At 41.7% G+C, this 17887-nt stretch overlaps 1 protein-coding gene across 1 annotated transcript in view; it reads right to left on the reverse strand.

Annotated features, from left to right (window-relative positions):
• Positions 1-15058, reverse strand: part of T265_02251 (hypothetical protein) — a gene marked incomplete at both ends in the record, with an annotated part of 85334 nt that extends 70276 nt beyond the window's left edge. Inside the window, one exon of the mRNA XM_009166455.1 lies at positions 14981-15058. The remainder of the gene's footprint in view (positions 1-14980) is intronic.
• Between the last annotated feature and the right edge of the window lie 2829 nt (positions 15059-17887).

The raw sequence follows: 17887 nt of genomic DNA on the forward strand, positions 1-17887 counted from the left end.
AAGAACGGCGAGAGTGAGAGTATATCACTTGTTGCTAGAAGAGTGTGGAAGGAGTGACGGGGAAGGTGGCCTCCTTCTCCAAAATTCCAATCCAGACCCACCCACTGATTTGGCAATCGAAACACTGTTATTCGAACCGCATGTAATTCCAAACTGTGTCGCTGTTTTCTACGTGCATACCATCGGTCTCTGCTTCAAGCGTCGACATGACAGATGACGTAGGCTTACAGCATGAGACTGACAGTTTTATTGACGGTCGCCGCTGTCAGGAACAAGCTCATCACACGGATACCCCTACTTACCCAGGAGAGTGAGTTAATGGGTGATTCATCAAACTACACTTCCGGAATTCGATGAAAAGAAGGGGGAACCGGGTGATAGATTCATCAAACTACACTTCCGGAATTCGATGAAAAGAAGGGGCAACCGGGTGATAAGCTGTTGCGTCGTAAAAAATGCAATGGGAAACTCCGTCATTCCAGAATTTTCATCAAGGCAAGTGTTTCTCAATGAGAGGTGTTTCCCCGAAGGGAAGAAGTACTGAATTTGAAAATATGACCGGTTTCTTACTATTAGTGGCGCTCTGCTATTAGTTTATAACCTTCAGAAAGATTGATAGTACGTAACTGTTTGCCAGTCTCTATGTTGCTACACTCAGATTCTTATCGGGGATGAAAAGTCTAGTGTGACCAGGTCCATTAGAAAGTAGCTTCGTTCTTTTCAATTGATAACCATTCTTATCCACCCCTCCCTCGAGTGAGTTGTTTTCAGACACTGTGAAGGGAACTCGGCGATGAGAGAGACTTTTCAAAGACCTATATATATATATATAGGTGTTTTTTTTTCAAAGACTAAGACAGTCTACCGAAGGTGGGGCATTTGTGATTGCACACTACTGGAATGTAACATATTTTTTTTCAGAATTTTCCCCAAGAATGACTTCCCCAAAAGGAGGTCCCCACAAGAGCTTCTCCACAGATTTCCATGGTTCCGCATAAGCCACACCCCCCTTCCCCGAGAAGGCATCTTACGAAAAACAATGCCGCAAAAGTCATTTCAAGGTGGCCGGTTGGGTCAGGCTAGCGCAGTACCAGCTTCCAAATTGCGCGTCTATCGCCGTTAATCGGGCATTCGTAATCATGTGATGGTCTTTGTGGACGTTATCTTGAATTTTAGAGTAGACAAAATGCGATTAGGGAGTCCTTTTGTCAGAGTCCTTCTACAGCCAAGGTTCATTTAGAATGCTGTGGTTGGGGGAGTGAACGGAGCCTAGTTCTTAAAAAAATATAGTATCGATTTGTCACTGCTCTGACCTAAAGTGGAAGTCACTTGTCCGATGTCACTTATTTCTTGTAAAATTGTGGGTTACCATCACTAATTTGTGTCGTCCTTAGGTCAAAACACTGTTTGAACTGAAGTGGGTTTAGAAATACATTAGGCTTCAGATTAACGTACCTTAGAAGACTAGATTAAAAAACAAGCTAGGGGATGACAGTGACAGACAGATGTTGAATTTGTTACACTATCTCCACCCTCCGGAAATAGTCTACCTACCCAGGAGAGAGTGACAGTCTTTTTTCCATAATCCAAGAGCACAGTTTTTCATGATTATACCGAGGCCACTAATTTGACAGCTAAGTAACTGTTCCCATAAAAGTGCAACGATCTGTTGGGAACACCATGTACGATGAGAATATCCTGACAGCGTAATTTTTTGTCTATAAATGTCTGTTATATGAGGGGAAAAAGCAGTTTGGCGCACTTTGTTGTTTACCCAAATTGCACCGATCAGATGATCGACTTCAGGAATAAAGTAGGCGACAGTAACCACCTGCGACAGGCTGTCGCTGGACCGGTCTGCACCGTTTTTCGAAGCCATACCACGTGTTTTTTCGATTTCTTTCGGTGAAAGGTTGAACCGTAGGGGGACGGAAAAAATCGATTCACGTCGACTTTCCATCAGTTGTCTACGAATCCTTCAATTTTTTCTTCTGCTTAGAATCGCAGTAAATGAGGAGTTGCCCGACCAACAAAAACCGATATTCTCCTGTGAATCAATGATGAAATAACCGTACCGGTTCGGATTTCGCATGCACCAGTTGGGCAGTGCGGTAAACGCCGAGAAATATGTTGATCACCGTCACCAAGTTCTAAAGAAGCGCAGTTTTACTTCCGCGAACTAAATTGTTGTGATTCTGAAGTAGAATCGACTCTTTTTCAAGCACGTAGACATCACGGACATTCTGTACGAGTGAGAGAAAGTAATTCAACTAAATTAGCGGAAATCACCCTTCTCTGTAGATACTCAAAGGCTACCTCCCACTTCCTTTATACTTTCAACTCACATTCCAGCTTGCGATCTTGCTAAAATTTGATCAGCTCAGAGTCCCATTCGGTATGCTGTCTCACTTTTTTCATTAGCAGGAGATGACTTCTTATTTTCAACACATTCATTGTTGGAATGGCGCGACGTACTCCGGATGTATGACAGAATCCTTTCAGTTGAGCACGTTTACCAAAATTATTTGCATATTTTTGCTTTGACCGAATTGTTCGGTAGCCTACCGCAAGCGCCAGTGTGTGTTGACATCATAGAGTCTATGACACTCTTCGCAACAGGATAGGAATGAAAATCCTTGTGATATGGAAAAAACCATCTGTGCATACTATTTTTCAGGATACAGTATGGATATTCAGCCCTGTCCGCGGGGTGATGAACAGACTAGACCGCATTTATACAAACGTACTCCCCTTTCGAAGCAAGATATCCCACAAGTAGTATGCAACTGACTGTTTGCGAAGGACCGAACTTGTGGTGCGGTCAGAAGGGAGTCGTGTAATGTAAAACGTTGGCTTTATTCTCTCTAGTTGTGAGTTCACTGTACTGCTGACCGGTCATCCGTAGCATAATATCCAAAGGCTTACAGGACCATATCTCCCAAGACATCCATGGATTTTGGACAATGGTTGAATCCCGAAAAACACGAGGCAGTCACACTGAGATGCACGGCTTCTCGGTATCGTGTGCGTTTACTTGAAGGATAAATTCCAACTAAAGCTTCCAAGCCGGTCGCCTACCTACAAATTGTAAGTAACCTGCCCCAAAAGATCTCCCGCAATTCGCATTCAGTTTCCGTCGGTGAAGACGCCACTGAATAGAACGGTTAACTCAAAGCTGTGACCGAGGAATAGTGCGAGCTTTCCGCATTACCCTTCAACTCCTTGTAGCGTTATGGTGGCTGTCCGGGATTTGATGCTCCATGGAGATTTATAAGATGAGTATAAATAATAAATCAGATTGACCGAACGCATAGACTGACAGCAGGTCTTGAAAGCATATAGGTGGAGAAAATAGTCGATCCACAATGTTGACACTCGGAACTTTGATGCAACGGAAACTCATACTGAGCTCGCACATATCTACCAACTCAGAAGTTGATGAAGTATCCCAAGGAAAGCGTGATCAGTGGGCAGTATGAGAAGGTTTGGGAAGTTAAATCAATTTCTGTCCTGAAAAGGATCGCAGTTGTGCTGAAAACTAAAGGAAAACTGCAGATGTTTCACTCCCTTTGAGATTTTTCAACAGTTTGTAGCTCACAACTCGCCAGGAGATTCGAACCCGCAAACTTTCCTCTAGTAGATGGAGCGTAATTCGCAAGCATCTTCGGGAAGAAGAATGCCTTAGTAGTGCTTTTGGCTGACACATAAAGCCTTCATGGATTATCTCTCGAATTCGCATTGGTTTTTAAGCACACTCGGTTGTGCTGGGTATGATGAGCGGCATTTGATACAAACACTCCCAAAAGATGATCAGTCATCTTTTCATCTCAGGTCCGCGGTAGTTAACCTGACTGCCATTCGTCAGTGCTCGTGCAGGCCCTACTCCTATTCTTACTTTCGAACGATCAAGGGACATTGCCTGGATTCTAAACTAGCTTTGTCGTTCCCTCACATACACAACACCATTTTTTTTTTTGAAGTTCGGTAGACTAGGTAGTTAGCAGAAATGCCTAGGCATTTCAGGTGAATTCTGATTATCCGCCAACCGAGGTGTAACCACAGGGAAATCTGTCAAAAATGAGACAGTGAAAACTTGTTAGAAAGGCTACTTGTGCGCAACCGTCAATAGCAACTTTTGTAGTTTCCCTTGTTGGATTCGGTACACAGCCGATATGCCAGACAGAAACGGCACGTTAGCAATCAGCTTCATGAAAGGAGAGTGGGACCAATTTTCCTCAAAGCAAACTTTCGTGCAGCAATTGTACTTTTAACCCACCGCATGTGGTAACATTTCCATATAACCTGGAAACTTGGAGTGTACGAAGAGTGGCAGTATATTCTGATAGGTTAGCCGTCGGTAAACGCACATTGCTTCATTGTCCAAGGCAATGATGCAACCAAACGATATTCTTTTTGACAAACATTTTACTGTCAGTCTTGTTCCCTTTTTAAAAAAATCATCCTTGTAGCAGGAGATTTCCCTCTCACTTGTCAAGTCCAAGTATCCTTTATCCGTTTGATGGAGGGATCAGGAGGTAACATAACTTACGTACAGACAGTTTGCATTCTTTGAAAGCGCCCGAAAAGCCTGCCAGAGGTTATCAATCCATAATGAGTTCCTTACTTGATGATTAAAACCATTTGGGTTTGCAGATTCTGTTCTTTGTAGCTTGGTCCATTGTTCTTGAACATTGCCAGTAATCATCTAAACAGCGAGTTGTCCTCAGCTTACTGTATGAATTAGGGCATTCTGAACGGACTGTTTGTATATGAGGTGGTGTAGAAAGATTAGCTTTCAAGGGAGATGGCTTTGGTTTACCGCTCTAATGGACCAGAAACATACACATCATCTAGAAGGCATAGCATCGCGTTTTATTGCGCATCATACGTTTTTTTACAAACGCTGATGACGGCTTAACTTACTTCAGATCGCTAGAGCACCCCACTTCCATTGATATACCACACTTAGTGAAACATCACTGCGACTGGTCTGTACTTATAACTAGTCATTCGATGATGACAGAATTAGAATTACTGCTCATTTAAATGGCACAATCGGTTTTCTAGTATGAGGTACCGGTGACTACCCAGCGCTTGGCTGATGAGATTTTAAAGAATGACAGCTGATCAATGAGAGTGGCGCTCGAGCTGCCAACTTACTTCCAGAGTGTTTAACTGAGGCTTTGAAAGCAAACAAGCCTTAAAACGCATGCGAAAGACTAGAAACGGGTTCCTGTTTTATCCTTCCCTTTCTGATCTTTTCACTTTAGGGCTCTGAGTATTACTAAATAAATTGGTATTTGTACGGCAGTGCCAACGATAATGATGCTGTGTGAAAGTCACAAATTTTGGCATTTGTTTATGTAATTCCATTAAAAGAATCCAGCAGGAAAATTAAGTAGCAAACGTGAGCTCCCATTCACAGTGGTGAGCGAAACGAATTCAACCTTACAACTGTTTAGAAGAATGGCTTTCCGCTGTTTACTAATAATTGTGTTACATTGCATTGAACTCTAGAATTTGGAATTTTGTCAACAAAAAACCTTTGACATAAAGGGTGCTTTTATTTAGCAAAGCACACATGTTTGCTTCGATACCTGTTACATTCCTGTTTTTCAAACGATGACACGAAATGTCGTCCAATTCAACACAATAAACTCGAGCTACTCGCATCCTGCAGCATCCTGGTGGCCTAATTTTCAACTAGCTTTGGCCTAATGGATAGCATTCAGTCGGCAGATCACCATGGGTGGGCTAACTCCAACAACAGACAACTGACGATATTCACACATGTTCTTTCACACGTTTCCAGTGGTGATACAGTAGAAAAACTGTCACTCAGCGGCAAGTGGTTGGAATGTTCTTGTTCCGGGTGATCACAATAACTTCACAGAATATAAGACACAGGTTTACGGTCCAGTGATTCTACCAGGGTGGTCAAAAGTAGGTTGTTAATTTTTGTAGGTAGGCGTGCGGTATCGTTTTCATTTAATGGGTTTAATTTTATAACTGTTAGGAATAGTTTATTGAGATTTTAGTCCATTCAACTTGCATCTCCATGAACTGATTATTCAGTTCAGAATCTCTGAATGCTTGAATTTGCACTTGACGTCGACGCCATAGACACCATTAGGTTAGACCTTCCCAAATCTAGTTTACACAGAATAGTTCTCCCTGAGAAGAGACTAGTCTAGCATTTAGGGTATACAAGCATTTCTACTGTAATTCTTAACATAATGTGCACATCTGGATGACCAATTGACCATTTAAGTCAACTGCTCACGTGTCCGTTAGGTGATTCACTAATTAAATCAATAAAGTTTCTTGGTATCATAGGCAATCTTTTGCCACTCGCCCCTTCGACGCTGTCATGAATCAGATAAAAATCTCCAGGAATCTCAAACTAAATGGCATGTCACAATTTTTCCATCGTTGGATGAGCAAGTGAACACACTATCTGAGGTCGGAGTGGGAAACAAAAAACTCTAACATGTGCAGAAATAAAGGGTTTTTTGGGCGTCAGTCTGATAAATCCAAAGGATGACGAATTTCCATCTGTGACTGAGTTATTGAAGATCCCATCCTACCTTAACCTAAAAAATTAAAACGACATTCCAAACGCATGGCTTGGAAGTTATTAGCTTTTCCTTAAGAAATGATACTACTAATGAGACGAGTCTTTCTTACTAGTCATCAATAGTCCGCTGGTTGTCAACAGCTGGGCCACACCTAAAACCAAATTCACCAGTTGCACAAACTTGTCGAAAGTCGTACACGTTGTCTAGTTGATTGGATGAAACTCTCAAACCAACAGCCTTTTTATGCCCACCTGGCGATTCTCAATGCACGGGAAGGCATTCGTGTGACTGAGCTTCTCGGACTCGAATGTCATCTGTACTCTGAACCAAGTGTGTGACACATCTAGCAAGAAGTACTCCGAACCGCGAGCTGGACTTTCAAGTTTCCCACAACTAAGCCGGAAAATGTTTAATGTGATACTGTCTAACGGTATCTAGCGATACTCAGCACAACTGTCAACGATATCAGACAACAGTTAAACGGTATTGTGCAGTAAGGTTTCCCGGACTGTTGCGAAAAATTCTCAGATGGTGCTATTTGATTCGGAAAACAAACCTGTGTAGAATATCCAGCGTTTGGATTATAGTGACAGCTGATTATGACTTGCTCATCAATGGGCAGAATGGAGAATTATACGGAAAAGGCTGTTCCGTATCATCTAGAGAGTTACAGTCAACGTAAACTAGAGGAACGGTTGTGTCCGGGGCTACCAGTAACTTCAAATTTAATTGGCCGTTGCGGAATTCTATCGAATCTGGTCAAATTCCAAGTTCATTTCTTGGTAATTATCAAGCCCACTACCAGGATCAGTGAGAATACAGACAAAACATTCGTCAGTAGTATAATTGTCTGAATTCACCAAAAATAGCCTAAATGCTAGTCTGAAAATAAACTCCGGTCGATTAGTCGTATAAACAAGTTAGAAGGTGACTACTTCCAGCAACCGTAGACTACTTACAATAGAGGTCTGGCATCCTAGCCTTGTAAGCCTATTTGATCAATTCAAACAAGAATAATGAGTACTGAGATCTTCAGAATCTCCAGGGTCATACCCACTGAAGGGTTACACCGAAGTCATGCGATAAATGAGTGGCACACGTTTTTGAATGAACTAGTTCGCCTCCGAATAACAAGCTTACTAAAATAAGTGGTAAAGTTGTAGCACAACAGGTAGTTGATGGTAGCACAAACTCCAGACTGATGGTTATGTTGCGACCAACTCCAAAATAACTACCGTCCACTCTAGCTTTCGGAAACGGTTGCAAGAATTATGACTCATTGGCAGCTGTTTGTGGTAGCCAAGAAAGGTCATGTATTTCGATTAAACGATCCCTCTGATTTGCTGCTCAAGCTTGGGTAGGTTTACCGTTTATGTGGAAAAACATCAGCTATTCTATTAGGATGCCCTTATTTTCTGTAACGTAGGATGAAAAAACCGTTTGGAATTAGAGGCAATGTGTAGAACGTCGAACGTGCGGAAGGCTTGGATATAATTACGGTTTATTATGTGGAAATTTCGTCCTGTAAGTGAAGCCAATCTATGCTGAAAAGCCGAGAACCACTGTAGATTTATTTATTTATTTGTTTATTTATTTATTTGTTCATTCATTAATTTATTGTTGGCATACATACCATTTGTCAGGATCGGTGAACTGATCAACGTCCACCTGATCAACATTCATCGACAACCTTTGAACTAAACCAGTGTTCTGAGGTACTGTCAACATAAATGTGGTACTAAGGTTTCCAGAAAGATTCCCCTACATGGGACCGGAAAGTAATGAGAGAACTAAGGGTTTGGATAACTCCTCAAGGGCAACAATTCAGCTACTGTAAAGAAATGGGAGAAATGGTAGCTGTTTGGGGTTTCCAGGAAATCCTGACTCCCAAGCGTCTTTCTGAACGCGTGCGCTCAAACAGATGCGTTCTCATACTAGGAATCTTTGAAATGGCGCGGTGGGGATGGACTACCACTTCGTGCTACTGAAAACTAAATATTTCTTATGTCGTTAGCAGAAATTCACCGGACAATCCCAACGAAACGAGGACTGTAAAGTAGTGAATAAATTTCTAGTGATTTAACGCAAGTTCATCAATACTGTTGTTGCTAATGCGTTATTTTCTTTAAAAACCGGTACTTTTTATATGCTTAGTGTGAACTAGTTCCGTGGAAACCTCTAGAATGTGTGGGTTTTAGAGCCAATACTAATGACTTTCTAGCTGTCACCATAATAATAATTAAATGATTTATTCAAAGTCAGTCGATTCCGTTAACCATAACCTTAGTCGAATTGAGACACTTTTGTAAAAATCGATTGCATGTTGTCCCGATAAGTTCAGTATGAGAAACGGACACGGCCGGAAGCAACTCTCGTCCAGCTAAGGGAAGCCGTGAGCTGGAAATTGCATGCAGACTGATGTTTTTGTTACACACTCTAAAATGGTTGACATCCAGTCACACAATAACATTAGGTGGACATAGACCACTCAGGTGCTTGATGGATCAACCGTCGTAAAGAATTAGCGGGCAAATTGATATCTGGAATGAAGTTGATGGTAGACTGTCATGAAAAATCCGGATCTGAAATGTTCAGGCTTTTGACGACCCAATGCAAATGCCTTTCTCACACTGTGCCTTTTTGGAATCAATTAACTTACGGGGAAGTAGTTTAGGTGGAATATATACACTTCTACGCAATTTCGTTTTCCCTATACTTTGTTTGTGCTCTGGGAACAAGCGTTAGTGCGCCAAAACTTGCTTGTTTGGCCTTCAAGTAGTTTTTATCGCCCAACGCTTTAAAGGAACATTGATGCATGCCAAAGATAAACATCATTCAATTTCCGAATTGCTTGAGGTACCTTATTTCCTATTTGAAGAGTGTAAACTCCCCAATGTTATAGGCATGGAGCTATCTAAGATGGGTGGACTGAGGAACCAAAAAAAACGTGTACATCTAAACAAATTTGTTTGTTCAGGAGATTTATCGAAATTTTCAACTTCACCTAAGAAATGTAAGCTACTATACTACTTGGGCAGATCACAATGTTCCATCTTCTCATACGAATAAACTAATTGTTGAGCCTTTGTTTTACTGGAGGAATAGAATTCATTCCTGGAGTATCACTTGAATGGGTCTTAATCAGCAGTTTGTAGGCAATCCGATTTGAATAGAACAAGTCCCTCTAGTAAGGCTAGCTGTCATTCATGAAACGGTACACACATGTTGAAAACTACGTGCCGGAATAATTATTGATGCCATGCATCATTCAGATACTAGTGGGTCGTATTGATGGTCAGTCAGTCCTGACGTGGTCTACAGCTGCTAAGTAAAGATTCGCGTGTTTAAATTCTCCTGGAGATTCTGGAGATTAGTCCCAACGAGGATGATTTTACGTGTACCGCATAGTTCTGATCGAGCCCTCTGTGTGTAAGAGTATCCTTTGACGACCACAGTAAACTATAGTAATCCTGACACATATAGAAAACTCCCTTAGTCCTTCCAGGAATGTTTATCTTTAGGGCTTTGCATACGCACAATTTTTGATTGGCATAGAGCACATGTAACGTGATTTCTTCGGTAGTATGATGAACCTACTACTAAGCTGATCACAAAAACCTCATACTGCTTTGGATTTTTTATGCATGACCGCGGGGTATGTATAGTTCTCGCTCACATCACTCTCGTTGGAATAGTTGTCCTCCAGTCCTGACATAATTATTCTGATGAGTTGGTACCAAACCGGGAAAAAATAGACTCGAGTTGTGCCCCCCGCTAGGACTCATCAGAAACAGATATCCTTGGCTATTTCTGGGCCAAAGACGTCTCACATGCGAAGCGAGGGTAATACGTGATCACGCTTGAGCAATGCGACTGGGTTGCCCGAAGCCTGGAATGACACTCCAGTAGTTTTCTTATTGAGCAATGCGACTGGGTTGCCCGAAGCCAGTAATTTTCTTGGTTTTGTTGATCGACTGACCCGTCTGTCAAAAAGTCCCAGGCAGGTAGCACACCACACACCCTATAAACGCCGAATATTTTTCAATTAAATGGGGCCGAAGTTCAAATTCCGACACGACCAATGATTTGCACTGCTGATGAGCAAAACTCACCCCCCCCCGTTTGGTGTCGACCCGCCAGAAATAGTGCACCAGATCAGGAAGACAACTATTTAAACGAAAGTGGTGTGAGCGTGAGTGGTTTGGTCAACGATGCCGAAATTTATTATAAAATCGTCAACGTACTGCAAGTCCTATTGTTATAAGATGACTTAAAATTTTGAGATCTATCTGTGAGATTAGTAGTCACAAAAAAAACTGAGTTACTTATCAAGTGACATAAAGGATCCCGGCACAGGTTTCCTTGCCACCACCACGAACGGTCTAAATTTTCGAAAAATCTGAGCAGGAAAAAATGAGTCCTCTACTGAAATAACACGGGAACAATTGTGAAGCGTTCGGATAACAGTTTATTTCACTCGGTGAGCAATAAATCAAGTGGAAATTACTCCACAGCCGTAAAACTGCTTGAAGTAACTAAACGAACGTTTAATCAGAGAACTGATATTTAGTGTTCATTCAACTGACTATCCAGTCTGATTAGTTATCAGTAGTCAGTGTCTGAACGAATCAACAGAAGTGACTTAACTATGTTAAGCAAACCACATGAAAATTCATGTCTCATTGTTTCGAAGCTTATGTGTGACGGAAAGTCAGGAATTTTCACTCGAGTTCTGTGAAATTATTCAAAATGTGTATGGAATCTATCGTTTTGGTCGGATAAATCAGCAAATTCTAGTCAAAAGGTGGTAGACCTCCAGGTCACACCTTATTCATGTTACCTGGCTGCGCAAATCGTTAGATGGTTGCGCATTTCTCTGGTTGATAACCCGAAAACTCTAGCAATGATGTCACGTGACGTGTCCTGGATCAGTCTGATAAGCCTCATTGAGGACAAAAGGACTCGTGCGTCTGAGTGTTTAGGGACCGAATAAAACATTACATTATGATGACTCCCTCCATTCTTAAGCGCTCATAACCTCCGCGAGGATCGGTAGCCATGAATAATTTGAGTAATAGAATCGCACTAACAGGTAAACTATTGGTCTGGCTTGCCTAAAAATCTCACGTTTGAACGCATGTTAGCAAAACAAGGAAACGATCGCCATGGAAGAAATCACCGCTTTCGGGACGGAAAAGTGCTGTTTCGGAAAACGATCGTGTTAATTCAGAGGGGAAACTTTGAAAGCGCTTTAAATTTGAGCCAGGTGGTCTTAGCCTCATTATACATACTGTCGCAATATAATTCAGGTTTCCATTGTAATTTTTGATATCTACCCTCCCATGCTCAAGAAGAACGAACCACTTTGCTGGGTCGCCGGATTTCTTGGAGCACTCATATGTGCATGTGAAATTCAACTCTACACTTCTTCAGTAGCGCACATTTTTTCAATCTGCTCATCTCGACATGCTTTCCTAAAGGAATTCGATTGGCCATGATCAAATCGGTACATTTCAGTATTACGCTGAATGTTTAACACAAGGTAGTGCGTGGTTATGAGGGAACTGCTCCTCACGTCATTCAAAGAATTCAGAAGACATATGACCTAACAATCAGATTACGTTTTGTAAACCTTACACTGTTCCACTTGCCCAAAGTATCTCTGCTTTCAGTGACTAGCCAATGAGCCTGTGACTCTAGGGAGGCGCATGTAAATAAGAAACGTTTTTAAACTTAGATTAACAATGAATGCAGTTACGAAGCTCAGTGATTCCCTTTTTCTCTCGTAAGAACCTTCAGTCGGTCGTTTGTGCTTGGCACGTGATCCTCCTGTCACCATCATCTCAATGTACGGTCAAACCAGTCAGATGTGGAACGATTTGCTCGCGAACATTCTATGCTGTTATTCGTGTGCCAATCGAAGATTTTGCTATTTTATTTAGAATTAGAGCTGTTAGGCATGCAATCTTACCAGATCAAACAACGCCAACATTCTGAGCAACTGTCAAGACTAGTGGACGGACATCCTAAAAAATCGATAATTGACCATTATTCAAACACCATCTAGCGTGAATCATGACAGTACCACTTGAAGGTCAAACGAGCAAACCGCCAATATCACAAGTAGACGTGAAATCCACATATGTGACCACGATTGTGCAGCACGGAGATCGAAACAATCTACGAATTATCACAAGACTTTTGTGACAGAATGTGAATGAACCAGTCAAAAGACCAACAGTACAAAACAATCACTTGAGGAAACCTTCCTCCACGGAGCGGGTCATTTGTAGAATACGGATTTTTTCATTCGCTAGTTGTTGGTGGAATATTTTCCTTTGGAAAATGGGCCACAAACACCAATGTGTGACAAATATGCGCGCATTTCCTGAATTCACCTGAATTGACTCAGCTAAAGCATAATTATTATCAGGTTTCCAACGGTTTGCATTGTTCTTGCTGTAACATGAAGGTAAGTGTTTCAATTTTTTTTGATTGGAATACACTGATTCGCAGGGGCATCGACGACCAGAATCGACGAACATAGTACAGGTTCACCATACTACTAATACTTGGAACTGTTAGTTCAAACAAAATTTAAAAATTCCATCCCAAACGGATCCAGAACAAGTAACGTTTGTTACCTCAGTGCAGGAAACATGCAACAAGGCCCTGGCTAAAAAGGCTTTGAATTGTTTCTTCAGGAAAAATCAAATTGCTCCTCGAGTTTCGCATAAATTAAGTTTGTTTACATATTTTTGCAGTCCAAAAATAAACCCAGTAAATCAAAGAAGCATAATTCGAATTCAGGATGGTTTCACTTAGTTATCCGACTATCCGACAGGTATGTTAGCCCTCACTGATTAATTGGAACTGTGTGTTTGAAATTTTTGCCATTGAAAAGCGTGATAAAAGTGAAATTTTCGATTCCATGCAAGTTTTTCTCTTAGAAACACGTTGCGACTAACTGGGTATTTATTCAATTGTCTTTGCAAACGAAGCAATTAGCACATGTCTTCTGTAACCGTCAGTAATCCTCACCAAATTAAATTGCAGATTAAAAACAGTTTGGATAGACAAGTTTTGTCTCATGAAGGACATGTATGATATTTGGTGCGTGTGTCTCCGCTGGCGTGAGAAACCGGACATTGATATCGTAGGTGCTAGGCAACAATACTCTAAATGTTGCCTGGCTATTTTTAGTGTAATAAATGCCGCAAAAAATTCCCGGTTTCGTTTATTTTCTCTTTGAGTGAGAACAGATCCTGCCTGTTTTCACCGTTTGAGTAGTACTTTGTAAAAGCTGTCGTGGACACAAACCACGCGAGAGAACCAGAACCGTCGAACACCCTAGCTACGGACACATCGGATGTTATATAAATAGATGAAAAAAACAGGATTCCATTTTTCTGCGGCATCTCGTCAAACTTTCAAAATGCTCCAGATCAATTGCGACAGCATCGAGATAAGCTTGTAGACCGGTGGCCAGTGTATTGATCCATCAGTCTGCTCTGCTTGAAAGGTCAACTTGGGTTCCAATTGTGAAACTATAGCATTCGTACGTACTGCTGATTATCAGTCATCATTCTACCTGACCGACCAGGTTTAACCTAAGTTAATTCCGCTACTAAGTAATTAGCTCAAGAACTACCTCTGGGGATAAACTATTCCAGTCGACCCTTTCCATGATGGTTCGTTTTGGTTCCTTGTGAAGTGTTGTCATCCATCCGACGGCAAGAAGTTATTCCCTACCTCCACTTGCTCGATGACCAACGAGCCATGTGTTCTGCTGCATTCATATTCACACCGCTCTCATTTGAGCGATCGCCCTCCTGTTTTGGCGTAATTATTCCGGTGAGTTCACACCAAAGGATGAAGCACTGGACTCGAGTTTTTCTCTTATTAGAGCTCATCAGTACTGCATATCCAATGACCGTGCCAGGATTTGAACCCCGGACATCTGACGTGCGAGGCGAGTGTCACCACTACTGCATCAAAGCACTTAGGATGCATCTGAATTTTCACGTCTGAACAGACGAACGTATTCACGCTTGGGCGATGTGATTGGTGTGACTGACTCTTTTCTGTTTTACTTCAAAGGAGGGCAACTGAGAATTGCTAATAACGTTGGGATCATTCATCTGAAGTGGCCGCTTCCAACCTACGAGTTCAAGGTAGCCGTAGACCAACTTTCCAGTAAATCAAAGAACAAATGATTGTATAAATTAGTGAGAAATAGGCTCTACCCACGCCTAACTTCATTGTAAGGATCGTCGCGTTGTTTCCGTATAATTTCACTTGCTTGAATTATCGAATCAAAAAACCACTTTTTCCCTGTTGCAGATATTCGCGGTTTCCATGCATGCGCAATCATAAGAATGGATAAAACGGCTGATACTCACCATCAATCACTGTTTTGTTTTCCAAACAGCTTTGCAGAATTTCGACGAACTATTCCCGTACTGTTCTCTTTGCTGTTTAGAAACCTAGTTATATGTCTGGACGTTATGGTTGGGACTCCTGAACCAACCTATTTAAAGCGTAATTATCAACCAATCGGCGTGCAGCAAATATGATGGCCAATTAAATTCTTCAACGGTGCATAGCTCTTCTTGGGAGTAACCTTCCCAAAACTGTCTGAATGCAGTTAGGCGTGAGGTTGCGCGTTCGGATCTCCCAATCGTGAGATGCTAACTGTTGATTATTCACAACACCGTTGGGACGACTCTATAACTCTTATCGACATTTCGAGATAAGTTGACCTCATTTGTAGCATAAAACGATGGTTTAAACAATGAACTTTGGGAATATGTGGGTCAGACTCTCAGAAAACGAATAGGCTGGTAACCAGGGGACGTAGTATAGTTATTAAGTCATTCACTACTAACCTGTGACGTGTAACTGATAAACACAAAATGGCACGAATCAAAGTGAAATGAGTAGACTTTGTTAATCTAGCTGGTCCAATTTTTCAATCATATGATAGACAAGGTTATTGGTTAAGCAGCAACACCTTTGTCTTGTATGGTGAGAACATACGGATGGCAGAGATTCAGGTCTCATTTATCCCCAAAAGTTCAGTTCATCGATATCTTTGGTCATCCTGTACATCCATGTATGCAAAAAACTCAAATGTGGGTTACCTTTTTTCGCTTTACTACCGCACAAATGGGAGCTTTCTGAAATTGCTGTCAAACCGCTGAAACTAGCTAAGCGTATGAAGCATGAGACAGTGTGATAAGCTCACGATTCACGGTTTATGCTAATCGTAGCTGGCTGCTGATAATATAGTCACGTTCAAACCAGTGTGAACTAAATGAATGCCGGTATAACAAGAATATTACATCTTTTTTGGCCATTTCGGGTAATGATAATCAGTAAGGTGTATTGTGCATGGCACAAGCAAAAAGATGGTCAACATTTGACCAGGCATATGGATAAAATAGGGATTACGAAAACTCTGGGCACTGCCATTGAGACTCGTCTTCCAGGATGCAGTCCAGGTGATAGCTTCTGTGCGACATTGAAGGTGCTGCAGGATACGACGGCTTTCTTATTGTCAGTTTCTATCCACAGTTTCTGAACGAGTGTCTGGAAGTGTAGGTACCTCGGATTGGTTGTGATAAGCCAGCAGTCAAGTCCTCATTCAATTTTATTCTCTTCTTCTATATAAGGCTTTCAAGTAGAGTGAAGCCCCAAGGACGAACCCTGATATTGAGCTGTCGGTGATCGTGAGGGATGAATTCTATGTCGTAATTTAACACACTCCACTCTACAGTTAGAGGCAAAAGGCTAGCTGATTCCACTACTGACGAAGCAGGAAGGTGACAGGAAGGCTGACAAGTAAGACAAATGCTTGTGATCAACTTTCTTTGGATAAATTGCGCAACTTCGAACTGATCATCCCGTAGGAGGCGTCTAAATGTTGCATCTTCTTGTCTTGAAATAGGTAGATTTGAAGGATGCCACTTAGTTCTTCAAACACAGATCGAATGCAAAGTACGTGGATCCCGTGTCCGGCTGCGGAGACCTCCGTTGACAACTGTACCCATATTTTCGCATTCATGTTATAGCTCATGCGACTTTTTGAAATTTTGGTTACCCGCTTTCAACATTTTTGTGGCACGTTCTCGCGAGATTGGGCCTTTAAAAGCCGTCCCAAATCCCTGTATACTTCATGTGCCACGCCGAAATGCCGGTTTTTACACTAAATTGCAGTGTGTCGCGTTGACAAATCCGCTTAACTGCATTTCTTCATGTTTTCGCCAAAAATACTGATGTGAAACATTTTAAACTTGCGTAGGCACTGATTGAGTAACATGACTTCAATGAAAGCTAGCAGTTTTGAGTTGACACGGTGCAATTCTGAATGTTGTATTGGGGTCAACTCTGTGTCTAGTGGATAGTATGTATCTGGCGATCGATAAGGCAGATTTTTGGGTCTCAGCTTTCAGGGCATCCGTCGATCTATTTGTCGCCTGTCTCAAATAACTAGACAGATGTTTTGAGAAACGTTTTCACAAGTCTCAATCTTTTTGCGAGTGTTTCATGATTGNTTGAGTTGACACGGTGCAATTCTGAATGTTGTATTGGGGTCAACTCTGTGTCTAGTGGATAGCATGTATCTGGCGATCGATAAGGCAGATTTTTGGGTCTCAGCTTTCAGGGCATCCGTCGATCTATTTGTCGCCTGTCTCAAATAACTAGACAGATGTTTTGAGAAACGTTTTCACAAGTCTCAAACTTTTTGCGAGTGTATGTTTCATGATCAACAGCATGTGGATTGTAACATAGCACGTGAGACAGAGAGATCGGATGTGATGCGCGACACGCATCGAAAATTCACTTGTATCGCTGTTAAAAAATTTTGCCGTTACCTATCCACCTATAAGGTATAAAACTGATGGTTTTTAGTGTTACGGTTAAACAGATAAGGGCCTGAAATCTCTTCGACCAGTAAGCTGTAAGTGTCACGTTCGTACCCCTCACGGGTGGTTGTGAACCACACCTGTTTTCACCAGACGCACTCAACGACCGACCATGATTACCGATTAACCATCTTACTGTCTCCATTAGCTGTAATCCCCAAACATTTTAACTGATTTTTCAAGTCGAGCATCGTTGAAACTCAGTCTTATCGTATCTGATGTTGGCCAACGCATTAAAGCCTGCCCACTTGCAGAGTTTGTGCGCAAAATTTGCCATAATCATTCTGTGTAAGAGAATGAAACCCCTTTTACATTCCCCAACTTGTTTCACTTGTTTCATCCTTAAAAGTAGGTATTGAGTCACAAAAAAGTTCGTGTGTT

Source organism: Opisthorchis viverrini (genome assembly GCF_000715545.1).
Source record: "Opisthorchis viverrini unplaced genomic scaffold opera_v5_26, whole genome shotgun sequence".
NCBI classification, from domain to species: domain Eukaryota; kingdom Metazoa; phylum Platyhelminthes; class Trematoda; order Opisthorchiida; family Opisthorchiidae; genus Opisthorchis; species Opisthorchis viverrini.